General features: G+C 40.4%; 1 long non-coding RNA gene across 1 annotated transcript; it reads right to left on the reverse strand.

The window, feature by feature from the left end:
- Positions 1–785: 785 nt before the first annotated feature.
- On the reverse strand, positions 786–20,318 carry LOC135539020 (uncharacterized). The gene is made up of 3 exons (XR_010455536.1): positions 20,173–20,318; positions 10,880–11,149; positions 786–1,778 (listed from the first exon to the last, which is right to left on the reverse strand). It is a non-coding gene; the product is annotated as an uncharacterized LOC135539020 (long non-coding RNA).
- Positions 20,319–21,123: the final 805 nt, after the last annotated feature.

Raw genomic sequence — 21,123 nt, forward strand, 5'->3', positions numbered from 1 at the left:
ACACGGAAGAAAGTACATCAGAGCAGTGGTGGACTGATTGGATTTGCAAAAAGTCAATGTAACATGCGGACCAGACCGTAGATGTTGATTTTGTCCACCCTCACCAGACGCGATCAGAACACGCAGGTTTAAACATCAAAACAAACTCTGAACCAACTATATTAACTTGGGAGCAGGTCGAAAAGAATAAAAAATGTATGGCAATTTAGCTTGATAGCTTGCTGTTGCTAGTTAATCTGTCCTAGGATATAAACATTGGGTTGTTATTTTACCTGAAATGTACAAGGCCCTCTAATCCAAAAATTAATCCACAGATAAAAGGGTAAAAGTTTGTTTCTAGTAATGTAATCTCTCCTCCTTCAGGCTTCTTCTTTGGACTTTACATGGCGGTTGGCAACCAACTTTAAGGTGCATTACCACTACCAACTGGACTGGAGTGTGGACCTCACCTTTCAATCACCCACGTGGGTATATGCTCCTTAAAACCAATGAGGAGATGGCACATATTAATTTTTTTTTAACAATGAGGAAATGGGAGGAAATGGGAGAGACGGGACTGGCAGCGCATCAAGCATCACACATAGGACCAAGTTCTATTTTAGTGCCTGGTTACGCAGACTCTCATTGACGCACACCATCAGTGTGGGTGAAATGATTGAATAACATGTATGTGTACATTTATTTTGCAACACTCGCGCATGCGACGCTAGCGGTGTGGTCAACATATAAGGGCATTTAGCCTTTATTTACCAACTTTTAACCAAAATCCAATGACATGTTGCATTTCTTTCTTGATTTCACATTGGATAATGTTAGTTGACAACTCAATGAAATATAAATCAAAACTAGACGTTGAACTGCAAAAAATACCATACTTTTTCATTGTAAGCTAATTTACTTGTGTGGCTGATAGCCAAATAATGTTGCACTTTTGTAGTCATCTGATGAAAACCATGCTATTTTCTACCAAATGTGTTGCATTAATTTATTTTGTGTGAAGAAAAACTATAGATGCACACCCCTGATAACTCTATTGAAGCAAACAAACACAAAATGCTGGTGAAATGGTTAAAATCCAGAGTTTTTTGATGGTCAGAATTTTGAAAATGCTGATTATTAAAAGCTAATGCGCCCCTGCCGTTTTCTCCACAGAAACGTGAAAAGTAGTAATCATATAGTTGTATATGGGGGTCTCCTATCCTAAACTCACCCTTTTCCCAGGCATCAAGATAATTGGTCTGATAAACAATGTTTATGCACCCATAGAACTGAAAACTATGAGGGGAAAAAGACTTCACGCATCAAGTCATGTTTTACCTGGTGACCTACAGTCTTTCAGCATTCATTACTTTAATTTCTAAACAATGTGATCAGCTTAAACATTGGGTGAATAACGACAATAATTACAAATGTACGAGTATTGGTTATTTTGGCCTAAAGTGCTGATAACTACAGTCTACAATACTTTCCCCCACTAATATAAAAACATTGAAAGGGATGTGGTCTTGAAGGTAATATGACCAGGTGCTTTTTTCTGTCTATATTTCAGGAAAATCGAAACACAATCTCTCATAATTCTAAAGGGCATAGCCCTTTGAATATGGAGGAGACAAGGGGAAAGTAAACAGAAAGCGAGGATTGACGTACCAGAGGCATTTACAACAACCACACCAGCACATGCAGCAGTTGTTGGGCCTTGGATGGCCAGGCGCCTGGGGAGGTCCTTCAATGTGTGGCTGCTGCCGTTTTCTCATATCAACTCCGCTTAAACTTCGGGGCTGTGGACGAAATCCAAAACACATTGGTTAAGGACTATGCCATCTTCCTCATAGATGTATGAATATCACAACATTGAGAGAACACGAACCAGGTGAATTTCATACAAAAATCAATACAGATGTGAAAAGGTATTTTTGCACTGGTTGTTTTATAAATTTGCCCCTATTATCTTTGTCACTCATTCATGCAGTCAACTTTTTATAATTTCAACAAAATAAAATTTAAAAACAAGGTATTGTGTGTGTGGCAATCACAGTCACACCATGTCAACAACCAAGGACCACTTTGGAAACAAGAAATTGAATTAATACTTTCAAGTGATATCCTCTGGGTCCACATTGTACATTTTGTTATATATGTCAGTTACCCAAAATAAATTCAATTCAACAATATTGATATTCAAACTCAGAGGCCAACGTAGAACATTTTCAGCTGCACAAGCCCAAAGTGAAAGAGAGAAAGATAGAGGACGAGGATGGAGAGAGAAAAATAGATAGAATGAAAGAAAGAAAGAGGTGGTGAAAGAATGAGACAGAGGATTCCCTCCTGGAGCTGGCCTTGCTTGGCATCGTGACAAATCTGCTCTGCTGTGTGAGCAAGAAATTGGTACACACACAAACCGTACACACAGACTGTACACACAGACCGTACACACACGAGCAGAAGATGCTCAGTCTGTGCTACATTATGGGTCTGCTGTGAGTGCCTAAATAGATACCAAAATAAAAAACATACATTACAGACAGCATAACAATTTACCCCTCAAAAAACAGATATGTACAGTTGAAGTCGGAAGTTTACATAGACCTTAGCCAAATACATTTAAACTCAGTTTTTCACAATTCCTGACATATAATCCTTGTAAATATTCCCTGTCTTAGGATCACCACTTTATTGTAAGAATGTGAAAACGTCAGAATAATAGCAGAGATAAGGATTTATTTCAGATTTTATTTCTTTCATCACATTCCCAATGAGTCAGAAGTTTACATACACTCAATTAGTATTTGGCAGCATTGCCTTTAAATTGTTTAACTTGGGTCAAACGATTTGGGTAGCCTTCCACAAGCTTCCCACAATAAGTTGGGTGAATTTTGGCCAATTCCTCCTGACAGAGCTGGTGTAACTGAGTCAGGTTTGTAGGCCTCCTTGCTCGCACACACTTTTTAATTTCTGACCACACATTTTCTATAGGACTGAGGTCAGGGCTTTGTGATGGCCACTACAATACCTTGACTTTGTTGTCCTTAAGCCATTTTGCCACAACTTTGGAAGTATGCTTGGGGTCATTGTCCATTTGGAAGACCCATTTGTGACCAAGCTTTAACTTCCTGACTGATGTCTTGAGATGTTGCTTCAATATATCCACATCATTTCCCTACGTCATGATGCCATCTATTCTGTGAAGTGCACCAGTCCCTCCTGCAGCAAAGCACCCCCACAACATGATGCTGCCACCCCCGTGCTTCACGGTTGGGATGGTGTCCTTCGGCTTGCAAACCTCCCCCTTTTTCCTCCAAACATAACAATGGTCATTATGGCCAAACAATTCTACTTTTGTTTAATCAGACCAGAGGACATTTCTCCAAAAAGCACGATCTTTGTTCCCATGTGCAGTTGCAAACCATAGTCTGGCTTTTTTTATGGCGGTTTAGGAGCAGTGGCTTCTTCTTTGCTGAGTGGCCTTTCAGGTTGTCGATATAGGACTCTGTTTAACTGTGGTTATAGGTACTTTTTTTTTGTTTCCTCCAGCATCTTCACAAGGCCCTTTGCTGCTATTCTGAGATTGATTTGCACTTTTCGCACCTAAGTACGTTCATCTCTAGGAGACAGAACGCGTCTCCTTCCTGAGCAGTAGGACCGCTGCGTGGTCCCATGGTGTTTATAATTGCGTACTATTGTTTGCACAGATGAACGTGGTACCTTCAGGTGTATGGAAATTGCTCCCAAGGATGAACCAGACTTGTGGAGGTCTACACTTCTTTTTCTGAGGTCTTGGCTGATTTCTTTTGATTTTCCCATGTCAAGCAAAGAGGCACTGAGTTTGATGGTAAGGCTTGAAATACATCAACAGGTTCACCTCCGATTGACTCAAATGATGTCAATTAGCCTCAGAAGCTTCTAAAGCCATGACATAAGTTTTTGGAATTTTCCAAGCTGTTTAAAGGCACAGTCAACTTAGCGTACGTAAACTTCTGACCCACTGGAATTGTGATACAGTTAATTATAAGTGAAATAATCTGTCTGTAAACAATTGTTGGAAAAATTACTTGTCATGCGCAAAGAGGATGTCCTAACCGACTTGCCAAAACTATACTTTGTCAACAAGAAATTTGTGTAGTGGTTGAAAAACAAGTTTTAATGACTCCAACCTATGTAAACTTCCTACTTCAACTGTATATCATTGTAACTACATCCAGGTGCAAAGGCATGTGACCGAGCAAAGAAACACATTATGTTTGTCCCCAATGACAAGGAGCACAAACCAAGGGCCTGTCTATAGCCTACTAGGCCTACATGTGTGAAGGGGAGTAAACAAGTGGACATAAGCTAGCCTAAAGGTTGCAGTGCAATAGCTGTGTGCAATACCACCATTGTGAAACCCAACAAAAGTAGGATACAAAGGCATTAACCTACTTTAGGCAGTGGACACTGACATATGGGCAAATCTTTCTTGAGTGAATGAACACTCCAGTACAATCAAGCCTATTCAATCAATCAATAAAAATATGATAGCCAGTTATAATTGTAATAGCTTAGCAGATAATGAGATAATGAGATAATTTACCCGGCTAAAAGAGAAGGAATACAATATCTATTGTTTACAGGGAACTCAATCAACAATTTTAGATGAAGTTGTGTGGGAAAAGGACTGGGGGGGACAAAATATATTTCTCCTATGTGCAAAGAAATTCAAAAAGGGGTGAGGATATTAATTAACAGTCATTTTGATCAGAATGTGCAAATTGTCCAAACAAGGAAGATTTTAAATATGTTATTGGACCATAAACAGATTTGGCTCATTAACCTATACGGTTCAAATAATGATGATCCACGCTTCTTTGAAAATATATATATAATAATTGATCAACCCTACAAGCAATACAAGACTATTATTATGGTGGGAGATTATAATACAGTTTTAAATACCTCTATGGACCGTAAAGGATATCACCTTCATCCACTTAAGGAAATCCCGAATGTCATGGATATATCGGAACAAGTGGACATATGAAGGCTTAAATATCCCGACCTAGTAAGATATACACGGTGGAGGCGCAATCAAGCTAGTCGACTTGACTACTTTCTTATGTCATTCTCTCTGGCACCAAAAGTTTAAAAAGTGTTGATAGGGGACAAAAATGCGGTTGGACAATCAGATAATTGGCATATACATTACTCTTACAGCATTTCCACGTGGGGGCGAGGATATTGGAAATTTAATCAAAGCCTTTTGGACGATAACTTGTTTTTAACTTGGACAGAATAATTTATAACGGACTTTTTCCGACATAACATAGGTACAGCAGATCCCCTTACTGTACGGGACACTTTTAAATGTGCCTTTAGAGGTCATGCAATTCAGGACTCATCTCTAAAACAAAAGCAATTTAGGTCAAGAGAGTCCATTTTAACAAAGGAAACTGTACAGATGCTGGGATGCTGGCCTTCTAGGCAGAGTTCCTCTGTCCAGTGTCTGTGTTCTTTTGCCCATCTTAATCTTTTATTTTTATTGGCCAGTCTGAGATATGGCTTATTCTTTGCAACTCTGCCAAGAAGGCCAGCATCCTGGAGTCGCCTCTTCACTGTTGAGACTGGTGTTTTGCGGATACTATTTAATGAAGCTGCCAGTTGAGAACTTGTGAGGCGTCTGTTTCTCAAACTAGACACTCTAATGTACTTGTCCTCTTGCTCAGTTGTGCACCAGGGCCTCCCACTCCTCTTTCTATTCTGGTTAGAGACAGTTTGCGCTGTTCTGTGAAGGGAGTAGTACCCAGCATTGTACCAGATCTTCAAATTCTTGGTTATTTCTCAGAACAAGAATAGACTGATGAGTTTCAGAAGAAAGTTTCTTGTTTCTGGCCATTTTGAGCCTGTAATCGAACCCACAAATGCTGATGCTTCAGATACTCAACTAGTCCAAAGTAGGCCAGTTTTATTGCTTCTTTAAATCAGAACAACAGTTTTCAGCTGTGCTAACATAATTGCAAAAGGGTTTTCTAATGATCAATTAGCCTTTTAAAACAAACTTGGATTAGCTAACACAACATGCCATTGGAACAAAGGAGTGATGGTTGCTGATAAATGGGCCTCTAGATATTCCATTAAAAATAAAATCAGCTGTTTACAGCTAATAGTCATTTACAACATTAACAAAGTCTACACTGTATTTCTGACCAATTTGATGTTATTTTAATGGACAAAAAATATGCTTTTCTTTCAAAAGCTAGGAAATTTCTAAGTGACCTCAAACTTTTGAACAGTAGTGTATATATAATATATGTATGCATATGTATGTACAGAAGCAGTCAAAAGTTTGGACACTCATTAAAGGGTTTTTCTTTATTTTTTTTAAACTATTTTCTACATTGTAGAATAATAGTGAAGACATCAAAACTATGAAATAACACATATGGAATCATCGGGGCGGCAGGTAACTTAGTGTTTAGAGCGTTTGACTAGTAACTGAAAGGTTGCAAGATCAAATCCCCGAGCTGACAAGGTAAAAATCTGTTGTTCTGCCCCTGAACAAGGCAGTTAACCCACTGTTACTTGGCCATCATTAAAAATAAGAATTTGTTCTTAACTGACTTGCCTAGTTAAATAAAGGTAAAATAAATACAAAAATAAAAATGTAGTATCCAAAAAAAGTGTTAAACAAAGCAAAATGTATTTTATATTTGAGATTCTTTAAAGTAGCCATCCGTTGCCTTGATGTTGCCTTGATGACAGCTTTGCATTCTCTCAACCAGCTTCATGAGGTAGTCACCTGGAATGCATTTCAATTAACAGGTGTGCCTTGTTAAAAATGTATTTGTGAAATGTATTTCCTTCTTAACGTGTTTGAGCCAATCAGTTGTGTAGTGACAAGGTAGGGGTGGTATATAGAAGATAGCCCTATTTGGTATAATACCAAGTCCATACTTTGGCAAGAAAATATCAAATAAGCAAAAGAAAACAGCAATCCATCATTACTTTAAAGCATGAAGGTCAGTCAATGCGGAAAATTTCAAGAACTTTTAAAGTTTCTTCCAAGTGCAGTCGCAAAAACCATCAAGTGCTATGATGAAACTGGCTCTCATGAGAACCGACACAGGAAAGGAAGACCCAGAGTTACCTTTGCTGCAGAGGATAAGTTCATTAGAGTTACCAGACTCATAAATTGCAGCCCAAATAAATGCTTCACTGAGTTCAAGTAACAGACATTTCAACATCAACTGTTCAGAGGAGACTGTGTTAATCAGGCCTTCATGCTTGAACTGCTGCAAAGAAACCACTACTAAAGGTCACCAATAACAAGAAGAGACTTGCTTGGGCCAAGAAACACAAGCAATGGACATTAAACCGGTGGAAATCTGACCTTTGGTCTGATGAGTCCGAATTTGAGATTTTAGGTTCCAACCGCCGTGTCTTTGTGAGACGCAGAATAGGTGAAAGGATGTCCGCATGTGTGGTTCCCACCGTGAAGCATGGAGGAGGGGGTATGATGGTGCTTTGCTAGTAACACTGTCAGTGATCTATTTAGAATTTAAGGCACACTTAACCACCATGGCAACCACAGCATTCTGCAGAGATACGCCATACCACCTGGTTTGCGCGAGTGGGACTATCATTTGTTTTTCAAAAGGACAATGACCCAAAACACACCTCCAGGCTGTGTAAGGGCTATTTGATCAAGAAGGAGAGTGATGAAGTGCTGCATCAGATGACCTGGCCTCCTCAATCACCTGACCTCAACCCAATTGAGATGGTTTGTGATGAGTTGGACTAGAGAGTGAGGAAAAGCAATCCAGGTGAAGCTGGTTGAGAAAATGCCAAGCGTGTGCAAAGCTGTCATCAAGTAAAAGGGTGGCTACTTTGATTTGTTTAACATTTGGTTGGTTACTACATGATTGCGTTATTTCATCGTTTTGATATGTTCACCATTATTCTACAATGTAGAAAATAGTAAAGATAAAGAAAAACCCTTGAATGAGTAGGTGTGTCCAAACTTTTGACTGGTACAGTATATATTTTTTATTTTACCAAAAAATATATGGGGATTGGAAATGAGGACAATTACATTGATGGGAGCTACAATCTATCTACCCCCCAAAAAACAAAAAATTGCCTACTGGGAACATCCCTAGGAAATAAGAGGCGCAATTTTTAAAATATGTGCTAACATTGGATTCTTTCTGGTAATTATTTCAGAGAATGGTTACTATCACCACGATTATTAACATCCTGGTAATGAATGGTACAATAATGCTTGTTTCAATCAATCCCAAAGAACAGATCATTATTAATATAATTATAACAGGTTAATAAATACCATTCTGCACAATCCTGGTGTGGAACACGGCCCGGCCGCAAGTACTGTAGATGGTACATGTTGGCTAACCTTAAAAAATAAATGTCTTTTCTGCTCTCATTTGATCTCTCTTGTGATTCTACTTCATTTCACTACTTTTAAACTTTGCTCTTGAATCCCAAAACTATTAAATAAAGGATCGTCTTACCTGCAAAGTCATCATTCAACTTTTGCTCCGTATTTATGGACACTAAAAATGAACAGTGAGAATGTCTCTCTCTGTGGCCTTCACTTTGACATCCATGATAGGGATCATATATGGACCAATAAACCAAACATGCAAATCCTGAGTTGGCCACTTGAGCAGCCATCGGTTATTCACCTTCCACCGGTGGAAAACATGCACATCGATGCAAAATACAGTGACAAACACCTTTGTTCTAGCTGGGGACACATCCAAGCCACTGAAAAGAAATGCAAATAAAGGTTCCCTCCATGTGGAAAGACAAATATAGGCTTAGCCAAAGAACCTAATTTTCATTCTGCATCTCCATCATTTTGGCTAGGATTAATTTCTTATTTTAATTCTATTGTCAAACTGCAGTGAGGAGAAATTCTATTCTATTAGCCATTTGGGAAATGTACTGTCCTTTGATCTTGCTGTGGCACAAAATACAGCAGAGGCACACATAATTTTGTTCAATGGCAAATATGACTCTTTAAATGTAAGGCTAATTTATTCAATACTAACAGCTCATGGTCCTAGCCGTTCTAAAGCAGCAGCCAGTGATGCAGAGCAAGGGTTACGGCCCACTGCACAAGAGGATCCTCCTCCGCCTGCCACTCTCCACCCAGAGAGATGTCATGCACTACCAAGACTGGTAGTGCATGACAAAAAAAGCCTTAAATTAGATCTACTACATTTATGCTGTGACTGTCAGAATAAATTAGTCTATGTCTGTCTGATGCATACAGCTGAAGATAATTCAGAGAATTCAAATACTGTAAAACTTAAATCAAATCAAAGTTTATTTGTCACGTGCACCGAATACATCAGGTGTAGACCTTACAGTGAAATGCTTACTTACAGCCTCTAACCAAAAGCGCAAAAAAAGGTATTAAACGCCTCGTCTGAAATTGCCACCTGTCCCTATAAATAGCCTGGCAACGGTACACATTTCAGCAAATTAACGCACGTTTCAAATAAACTCATGGTCTAAATTAATTGTTTACGAGGTTCACATGTATTACTGTAGAAAAGGCCCATGGAGTTGGTGGAATAATCCTTTAATTCATTGCCACTTACTCAGCTGGGCCAGGGGCGCTTTAATGGTGGAAATGGTGGGGAGTAAACCCCTAGAAACCTGCCGATCGACCTCTCGTCAAAGTGGTGAATAATTATTCTGTCAAGGTAAAGTTGCTTATATTTTTTTGGGAGACAGACTAAGACAAAAGAAATGTGACACAGTGTGTAAATGATAACACATGAGTGCAGGAAATTAGGAAATGTATTAAAATGCTGGAAGAGAATGCTGGAATTAAACAATGAAATACGCAAATTAGAAACAATGAACTATGCAAATTAGCAAACGCTGTGTGCATTAAGGAAAGAGACACCTGGCTCAAATACAGTGCCTTCAGAAAGTACTCACACCCCTTTCCACATTTTGTTGTGTTACAGCCTGAATTTAAATTTGATTAAAAGTAGATTTCTTTGTCAATGGCCTACACCCAACACCCCATAATGTCAAAGTAGAATTATGTTTTTCGAAATTCTTACAAATTTATTTTTTTAAATGAAACGCTGAAATGTCTTGAGTCAAGTAAGTATTCAACTCCTTTGTTATGGCAAGTTTAAATAAGTCCAGGAATAAATGTGTGCTTAACAAGTCGCATAATAAATTGCATGGACTCACTCTGTGTGCAATAACAGTGTTTAACATGATTTTTGAATGACTACCAGTTAATGTTCCGTAGCTGCCGAGTTACAGATTTGTCTGAACTCTACTTGAAAACCAATGGCAAGACCTGAAAATGGTTGTCAAGCAATGATGAATTGATGACAAATTTGATGAATTTTTAAAAGGATAATGGGCAAATGTTGCACAATCCAGGCATGGAAAGCTTTTTCAGACTTACCCAGAAAGACTCACAGCTGTAACCGCTGCTTCTACAAAGTATTGACTCAGGGGTGAATACTTTGAATACTTATGTAAATGACATATTTCTGTATTTCAATACATTTGTTACAATTTCTAAAAACATGTTTTCACTTTGTCATTATGGAGTATTGTGTATAGATGGGTAAGAAAAAAAAAATATTTAATCAATTTTGAATTCAGGCTGTAACACAACGAAATGTGGAATAAGTCAAGGGGTATCAATACTTTCTGAAGGCACTGTAGAAGGCCGTCTCGAATAAGCAAGGGCCTGTTGTGTTCAGTGATATAAGCAAATAAACGCCTGGGCTATTAATTTAAGTTTTACGGGCGTAACATACTGAATTTCTTTCAAAGATGTATGGATAAAACTGAACAGTCACATTCACTACTATAAGGTATTGGACATCTGTCCTAAGTAACCTACCATAAAAATTAGTCAGTTGCTTCCACAGACAGACCAGGCAGGTGAATCATGGCGTTGAGGTAAGTGGTTGGTTGAACTTGGGTGGGTTCAGAAGTAAAGCACTAGGGTGTGTCTACAGGGTAGTATTGTTGTTCTCACCATCCCTGACGGAGGGCCAGGAAGTTACTGATAAGGAGGACAGCGGTTTCTGCCTGGGTCTCAGCAGAGTTCAGGGACTCAGTGGGTGGATCATTTGCAGTGTTGATCGCAAGGGGAGCAACAATATACCATCTGAAAAACACAAAAGAGAAATACAGTGCATTGTAATATTGTACAGACGGACAGTGGGTTTATATTAACCTTTGATCTTGTGCCACTAAAGCATTAGCCAGGGGTGTCAAAATAAATTCCTGGAGGACCGTGTGTCTACGGGGTTTTCACTCCTCCCCTGTACTTGATTAAGGTCATTGATTAATTAGGAACTTCCCTTACCAGGTTGTTTAGGTCTTGATTCGAAACTAATTGAAAGGAAACAACAAAACCAGCAGACACACAGCCCTCCAGGAATGTAGTTTGACACCCCTAAATTAGGCTTACTTTTCACCTCCTTTTTGGTGATTTGGAGTAGCCTATTATATAAAACAAAATAGTAAAGTCCACTAAAAATCTAAGTCTGTCTCTTACCACTGTGCATAATGTAGGATATATCCCAACAGTGTTCAAAATTGACATATGGACAGTATATCACATGTGAGTTTGTGTTCTACAGTTTTAGGCCTTTAGGCTAGCTATAGCATGGGCCTACAGTATGTACGACTGCAAAACTACTGCAAGCACATGACTGCAGAGGTCTAGATTGTCATCTCCTTGACAACTACAAACAGAGACACTTCCTCATCTGGTTTCTAACATGGCCTGGGGAGGGCCACTGTACAGTACCCTGCCTAACCGAGATCTGTGTCAGAGGCTCAGGAGGTTCACAATAAAAAGACATCATTACATATACCCACAAGTCAAAATTAGCTTGGTCAGGAAACAGTGCCTAGTAGCCTAGGGAAGTTTAGTGGTCTGGGCCGCTGCCTCCAGATTACATAGCCTATACCACAGCAGCATAGGTTTAAAATCAAATCAAATCTTATTTGTCACATATACATGGTTAGCAGATGTTAATGTGAGTGTAGCGAAATGCTTGTGCTTCTAGTTCCGACAGTGCAGTAATATCTAACAAGTAATCTAACAATTCCCCAACAACTACCTAATACACACAAATCAAAATGGGTGAATGAGAGTATGTACATGTAAGTGTATGGATGAGTGATGACCGAGCGGCATAGGCAAGGTGCAGTAGATGGTATAAAATACAGTATATACACGTGATATGAGTAATGTAAGACAAGTAAACATGATTAAAGTGGCATTATTTAGAGTGCATTGTATGAAGTGACTAGTGATCCATTTATTAAAGTGGCCACTGATTGGGTCTCAAAGTAGGCAGCAGCCTCTCTGAGTTAGTGATTGCTGTTTAGCAGTCGGATGGCCTTGAGAGAGAAGCTGTTTTTCAGTCTCTCGGTCCCAGCTTTGATGCACCTGTACTGACCCCGCCTTCTGGATGATAGCGGTGTGAACAGGCTGTGGCTCAGGTGGTTGAAGTCCTTGATGATCTTTTTGTCATTCCTGTGACATCGGGTGCTGTAGGTGTCATGGAGGGCAGGTAGTTTGCCCCTGGTGATGTGTTGTGCAGACCGCACCACCCTCCGGAGAGACTTGCGGTTGAGGGCGATGCAGTTGCCGCACTAGGCTGTGATACAACCCAACAGGATGCTCTCGATTGTGCATCTGTAAAAGTTTGTCAGGGATTTGGGTGACAAGCCAAATTTCTTCAGCCTCCTGCAGTTGAAGAGGCGTCTTCACACACTGTCTGTGTGAGTGGACCGTTTCAGTTTGTCTGTGATGTGTATGCCGGGGAACTTAACTTTAGCAACCCTCTCCTCTAGCCATCCTCGCTACTTTTTTAATATTCAATAAACAAAAAAATAGACCTACGTGAAGTGTGGGACTGCCCCACTCCTTTTAAAAAAGGAAGATAAAACCCTAAATGGTAGCCGAAGGCTCTGCTAAAAATTACAATACAGAAACAAGCTGCTACACATCCGCAGTCCAAACAGAGGATTCCCATCCCCACGAATTCTCCAGTCCCAACAGAGGATTCCCATCCCCAGGACCTCTCCGCAGTCCCAACAGAGGATTCACATCCCCAGGACCTCTCCGCAGTCCCAACAGAGGATTCACATCCCCAGGACCTCTCCGCAGTCCCAACAGAGGATTCACATCCCCAGGACCTCTCCGCAGTCCCAACAGAGGATTCACATCCCCAGGACCTCTCCGCAGTCCCAACAGAGGATTCACATCCACAGGACCTCTCCGCAGTCCCAACAGAGGATTCACATCCCCAGGATCTCTCCGCAGTCCCAACAGAGGATTCACATCCCCACAAACTCTAAGCAGTCCCAACAGAGGATACACATCCCCACCAACTCTCCGCAGTCCCAACAGAGGATACACATCCCCACCAACTCTCCGCAGTCCCAACAGAGGATTCACATCCCCACCAACTCTCCGCGGTCCCAACAGAGGATTCACATCCCGACGAACTCTCCGCAGTCCCAACAGAGGATTCACATCCCCACAAACTCTCCGCAGTCCCAACAGAGGATTCACATCATTGCTTTCTATACAGCGAGTTGGTGGTGGTCTATCTATGGCTAGCGACAGCTTCCATCTTCCAATTTGTTATTGCGAATTCAAACCAGTCGCCAATGATCAAATCGCTGAATGTCTCCTTACGTCTCCTTCTTCCATTATAATTGAATGATTTACGGTAGCTTAGTCAGTCAGTGTTAAACAACGAGAATCTTCCATAAGTGAGATGTAACAGCAACTTTTTAAAGTTGTGGTGGCTAGCCTAATTGAGTGGGTCCGCTTAGTTAGCCAGTTCAACCATTTAGCTTAGCCAATGGTGAAGGTGTGCTCATTGCTTAAAGAGGGGTGACCCCTCACACCCTTAAGAACTCAATCTAGAAATATGGACAGACATTTTTTTTCACATCTGGTATGATTTACAAATGTCAATATGCTAATATGCTAAAAATTCAAAGTGACTTACAGCAAGTCTTTAGTTAGGCTACTATGAACATTGATTCAAATCTGGAAAATGGAGAGCACATCCCATAGAATGGCCCTGACTGACTACCAAATTAAAATATAGCCTATTAGGCCTAGCCTACAGGCTTAACGTTCAAATGGCTATTCCTGTACACATCCACCTAAAGGGATAGTTTGGGATTTTGACAATGAGGCCCTTTATCTGCTTCCCCAGAGTTAGATGAACTTGTGGATTTTTATGTCTCTGTGTGCAGCAACTTCCAGTCACTGCGCTAATGCTAGTTAGCATTGGCTCGTGAAACTACTTTTTAACTTCCTTCATAGGCAGAGGCATAAAAATGGTATCCACGATATCACCTGACTCATTGCCAAAATCCCAAACTATCCCTTTAAGCCAAGAATTGATGAACGCTTCACCTTGAAACCGAGGCTCACCTAAATGTACCCTAAGTGGCCACACAACCAAAGCGCATGCAACATGAAGTATGACTGACTGTAGGGCGTTTTTAGGGGTGACATAAGTAACATGAATTGATTAGCTGGTATTCAACTGGCTGGTGCTACACTACCTCCTCAGGTACTCCTCAAGGGGTGTGGTCAACAAGTGATTGAATTAATATAGAACGACCCACAAGTACATTTAATGCTTAAATTAAAGCATAGCCACATAGGCTACATACAGAACAGTTTTAAAGTTCAACCAATTAGGCCCTCAGTTATTAGCCCGGAGGGACACAGACTTTTGCATTTTTTTAAACACCTGTAATTGCATTTCCTGCAATCTAGAGCAAAGAAATGCCTTATATCCCATCAACAGATATTAGCTAAATATCACCTGTGTCATATTTGAGAGCAGTTACAAAATAATAATTTGAGAAACCCATGGACGGCCTCAAGCTCTTGGCTAACATGGTGTCACCAATTTTCTTTCAAATAGACTGTATTCATAGGGGCCCAAGGGCGGGAATACGTTTCGGGGAGGACGTAGGAGTATCATTTTCTGTATAACCTCAGAGTTAATGGTCACGCAACACAACCCTAACGCTTTGTTCAGACAGACTGGAAATATGGCAAAGAAGCACAATGCTTACCTCTGCCCCATCCCGATTCAGCAATGTATTCTGAGTAGATCAAGAGCTGAGGTTTTGGGGTGCTCTGCAGTTCTTTATTGAAAACAAACGACTAGCAAAATCTAAAAGTTTAAATCACAGTTTGAATTAGAGCTAATATTACCGTATGAGTGATAGGCCTACTAGTCCAGGCAATGTGTGAAAAACTTTTTTATAAAAGCATGAAACTTGGAATACTTGTAAAGTTTGGGGCTCGGAATATTTTCAGTTATGGAGCCATCGCAAAAACTTCTGCTGGCCATTTTTATATTCCACTATAAATGGACAATGAGTTTTCCTTACTATCTGCTGAAATGAACATGATATCAACGGAAAAGGTGATGTCTACATCTAGGCTATGTTTTTATGGTCAATGATTACAATGGTATCATACAACATCATAAATCTATAGATCTTTCATCATCACAGATCTCTAGACTTTGCCAACAACCTCTCATTGTCCATTTTTCAAACTTGTACGATCTGGAGCACTGAGCAGAACAGCCTCAAAACAAATAACATCAACAGCCATGTCAAATCAAACAATCCTATGTAAGGGGCATGTTTAAAAAAACGTTATGGATGTTACATTGTCTGTCCCAATAAGAATGGCTTATTAAGGGGATTCGCCATATCAACTTCTCCCGTAAGAGCTCTTCTTAGTCTACACCCATTCAGCATCACTCACACACTCTTAAGCCTTAGCCCCACCCATCTCTTCACATGTGAGGCCATGTGCAATACAGAGTGAGTACAGGAGCATACTTAACAACAGATTTCAAGACTAAAGGCTGGTTTATACTATGTCTATCGACATGTCTGTAGACAGCTGTTGCAGTGACATCATGAACATTCTATTGTTGTCACACATCAAACTTGTCATTGTCGTTATGAAAAAGTATAAACACAAAAACGATAGGTATAAAATACTTGTTTACGTTCAAATGCCTCTTCTGTAAAGTAGTGATGCGTGACAAATGCCTATTTTCCTGAAATTAGTCACATTTACTCAAAAGTCTACAAAAAGTGAGACTGTCCTCGTGTTTCTTGGCTATTTACATTGTTTTGTTCACAAGGTCTGTTGTTCATTTGAGTTTGCTGCTTCAAAGGATAGTGAAGAGATGCTGTCTACTACTACTCAGATCCAAAATCTCACACACACTAACACACATGACAGGAACTGAGGAGCCTCTTTACCACGGTAACTTCACATCCTTAAAGCGGTAGCTGTTTTTGGGCACTTCATCTCAGTGCTAGAGGCACCACTACAGACCGTGGTTCGATACCAGGCTGTATCACAACCGGCCATGATTGGGAGTCCCATAGGGCGGCACACAATTGGCCCAGTGTCATCCAGGTTAAGGTTTGACCGGGTTTTTAATTTTATATTTAACCTTTTATTTATAGGCAAGCCAGTTAAAAACAAATTCTTATTTACAATGGACGGCCTACCAAAAGGAAAAAGGCCTCCTGCGGGGACGGGGTTGGCCATAATTTTAAATAAGAACTTGTTCTTAACTGAGTTGCCTAGTTAAATAAAGGTTCAATAAAAAAATTAAAAAATATTATTCTGTGGGGTTTATTAGAGGTTGGCACCCAACATTATGGCGCATTACTGCCACCCATTGTACTGGAGTGTCCCTGCATCCCGCCTGTGTACTGGAGTCTTAGCTTTAGAATAGAATTATAGAATAGAATTATAAAGGGTTCCTGCAGATGCAGGATTGCCCACATGCAGGAATTGTGGGCCGCAATTACACCCTTCTCCAATTTCTTGAGTCTCGACATATAACCCATTGGGTGAGCCCTCGAGTGTGTGACATCACAAAGATGCTTTACAGAGCCGTGTGTTTAGCTAGCTCGTGCCCCGGCATGAGCAGTTAGCACTGACCGAACGACTTGGGAAATCCAGCTTCAGCTTGATCACCAGATTAATTGGGAAATAAATGAAAGCCTCACCAGCTAGCTACCAATCTACTTAAGTTCCATTGTCTGAAAAACGAGCCCACTGATTACTTTTACCTTACCACAAATGGTCTGGTATGTGTCGCTTGATATGAGCAAATTTACCTATTCTTTGATACATTTGGGTTATGCGTACACGATTAGTTAGTGGCTATTGCCTGGATCGAATCCCCAAGCAGACTAGGTGAAAAATCTTTCTTTGCCCATGAGCAAGGAACTTAACCCTAATTGCTCTTGGAAGTCTAGTAAATTACAAAAAATGTAAATGTTAAAAATCTAGCTAGCTATATTTCAGTAATTAGCTATCCTCCTACATGCGGTGGTCTTTGGATAAACTAAGTTGGAAGAGTTGAAAATATTTATCTGAAAACAAACTAGTCGCCAGTTATTGTTGTCCGTGGTGTAATCATGTCTAACCAGTTGGCTAATGTAGCCTGTGTGCCCATGAGCTCCCAAGGCAAGATATCTGTGTCTTTTGGCATCTATGATTAGCTAGCTATTTGGCTACTGCATGGCCGGTGTAAGCCAGCATGCCAGCTAGCCAGCTACATTTCAGTCTGTAGCTATTCTTCTAAATGTGGTGGTTACTGGATAAACTAGCTATGAGTTGAACATATTTGGCTGAAAACTAGTAGCCAGTTGTTGTTGCCCATGGTGGAATCATATCTAACCCACTGGCTCCTGAAGTCTGTTTATGGCCCCATGAGCTCCCGAGTCTAGCTATCATTAGCTAGCTAGCGTTGCGAATTTGTATTTCACCTGCTGAGCTGTTTTATAAGAAAATGGCTGAAAATGACTGTAGCTAGCTAGCAAGCCAGCCCTCCTCTGCGCCAATGTCATTGGGGCGCGGGAATGTCAAATTCGTATTTTTGTTTTATGTTAACTGTCATTTAAGGTCAGATCCGAGGCAAGATAAATTTTCCGCCATGTTTTTTATATTTTGGAAAAGGCTCAGAGCAGGGCCTAAAATGCACTTTTTGGTCCATCAGCCACTGTGGATGATAAATCTAATCTAATCTAAATCTATGAAAATAAATCTACCAGCCACTCAGATTTTTTAGCAGACAAAAATATTTTTGCCATAATTACTTAAAATGTATTAGTAAGATGTAATGTGATAGGTAAAAATGAAATGAAATTTAGCAATCTGAGTCTTTTAACTAAATTATCAGATGAGACTAAATGTTTATTTTATTTATTTAACTAGGCAAGTAAGTGAAGAACAAATTATTGTATACATCGATGACCTACCCCAGACAAACCCGGACAACGCTGGGCCAATTGTGCACCGCCCTATGGGACTCCCAATCATGGCCGGATGTGATACAGCCTGGAGTAGGGGGCAACAACGGTACCTAGCTAGGCCACCGGTAGACAAGAGTACTTCGCCCCCACCTGTCAGGCACTCTTTTCCCACAGTTCTGTGAACGACGGCAAGGGCAAGTGTTTGGAAGGTGGGAGCGTAGGACACTGTGTGCTAACTTGTTTGCTAGCTAGCTAGGAGGACTCCAGTACACAGCAAGCAAGATAGCTAGCTAACTACCTAACTATAGCTAGACCAACGGTAGACAGTGTCCATTGCCTTTGCCTGTCAAGCACTGCTTTCCCGCAGTTCTGTTAACAATGGCAAGGGCAAGTGTTTGGAAGGTGGGAGCGTAGGACATTGTGCTAACTTGTTTGCTAGCTAGCTAGGAGGACTCCAGTACACAGCAGGTGGGAGGCAGGATAGGTAGCTAGCTAGCACACCGGTAGACAGTGTACTTCGCCCACTGCCTGTCCAGCACTTTTTTCCCGCAGTTCTGTTAACGACTGTGAGGGCAGGTAGCTAGTTAGCTAGCTAGGACTCCGGTACACACAAGGCAGGGGCGACACAGGTAGGTAGCTAGCTAGGACACCGCTAGACAATGTCCTTCGACCATGAAAAGCACAGAAAATATTTATATTTCCCTTTTGACCACATTTCAATCACAGATACAAATCCATAATATCAAGTGTAACAAAAACATGAAGATCACGTGCACCAATGGGCTGTTCCTGCAGATACAGGAACGCCCCGAACTACGGCTGCAATCACACACACTTGTGAAATTGCCCCCACTTTCTATGGAACGAAATTTCGCCTCATGTAACTACAGATTCTGATTCAACCCTTACCAATGATGCACTTATCTAACTCCCTAGTCAGATTAACTTGTGGATACCATTTATGTCTCTGCATGCAGTTTGAATGAAGCTGCTAACTAGTACTAGCGCAATTGCTAACAAGAATCAGCGCATGATGAAGTATATGGCTATCTGCTAGCAAAACGACCTCTTAACTTTCTTCATACTGGACACAGACATAAAAATTGTATCCACGATTTCATCTGACTCTGGGGAAGTAGACAAAGGCATCATTGCCAAAATCCCGAAGTATCCCTTTAACCTTAACCACACATCTAACCTTATGCCTAACCTTAAATTAAGACAAAAATTAAATATTTGTTTCCATAAATTTTTACGATAAACCAGTAGCAAATGTGGACTTTGTGGCTATGGTAACTTGTGACAACCCCTAGTTCGTTATTAACACGTAAACTGACTCGCTGCCTAATTAAATGCATGAATAAATAATAGTTAGCTAATGAACTGTAGCACAATCGTACATTTTACACTAAAATACATGTTAAAGCATATGCTTGCTTGTCATAACTTCCTAAAGCATTCTCAACATAGCGGTCGTTGCCTGCTGCTCATCCTTGGGTGTTTTGCATGGTCTCTCACTGTCTTGCAGCTGTGATTCGAAGAATCTGAACTAGCTAGCTAGCTAAATCATTGCAGGTAACGTCAGCTGCAAAGACAACCTGATTCCGCATGGCAAAACACCAAATGATAGTGCAAAGCCACTACAAAGATACGATAGTGCCTTATTGTCGCATCAACAAAACTACGAATAACACCCACTTTCTGTATAGCTAGCTAGCCACCATCCGACGTTCTCATGTTCTGTGCTGCGAAGAGGCGGCAGCTAGCTACTGAGACTAGCATGGCTAGTGCTAGCTCGTGGGACATTTAACATAAGAATATCCATCATCTTACCCTTTTAATTCTGGTTGTCAGTCGTCTATAGTGGTTACTTTATATGTGTTTTATGTTGATGCTTGTTAGATCGCACAGTAAAGATACATCCTGCCGTATAATATCCATCGGCGGTGTTTTTCTTCCATCCGCCCAACTTCAGCACCGACACCGAAACAGTTGATATACTGCGCATGCGTGTTGCTGTCACTGTCAGCTCAACGCTTGCCAGGCAGGGTGCGGGAAAGTGGGTTGCTTACATTGATTTTTCAAAGATGGAGAAGTAATATTGAAACATTTACTGTAAGTTTCCCAGTGTCCTTGCCACATCAGAGCCACATAGATGACCACCGTCCTCTCTCATTGGCACACCTTAATGTAGTCTGAAATACAGTTGTTAATTTCATTCTTACCCAAGTTTTTACAATTCCTGTTTACACCATTGGTTCAATACTTATGTCAATCTAAGCACCAGCAAGTTGTTGCTCAAGCATGTGAAACTTAAACATGTGTTTGCATACGGAATGTATACAATATTTCTCTGAACCAAGATGAACAATTGTTTGGCTCTAACAAAATATTAAGTATTCCCATCTTTAAGAGAATGTTGTTGTTGTTTTTTAAATCTTGTGTTTGTAATCATTTGGATAATAAATTGCAATAGGAATAGGCATTTTGTATCACCAGCTGATTATTATAGAACACATTAAAGCTCCAACATGATCTTAAACAATCTTATCTTAAAATGGATGCAGACTTTTAACACAAATTAAATAATACGAGTGACATTTTTATAGAAAAAGTAATGATCTTTTCTCATATTTAGGTCAACAAGAGAACCATAGAAGTACCCTGACAAATATCCAACATAAATGGGAATGAGAGTTTGTTCTCACCGGAGATAGAAAAGAGCCCTGTGTGCTTTCAAGCCCCTCCATCACACTTGACTAATTGTGGTTGCTGTTGTAGTCT

The sequence above is a fragment of the Oncorhynchus masou genome, unplaced genomic scaffold, assembly GCF_036934945.1.
Source record: "Oncorhynchus masou masou isolate Uvic2021 unplaced genomic scaffold, UVic_Omas_1.1 unplaced_scaffold_21___fragment_2___debris, whole genome shotgun sequence".
In the NCBI taxonomy this organism is placed as follows: Eukaryota; Metazoa; Chordata; class Actinopteri; order Salmoniformes; family Salmonidae; genus Oncorhynchus; species Oncorhynchus masou.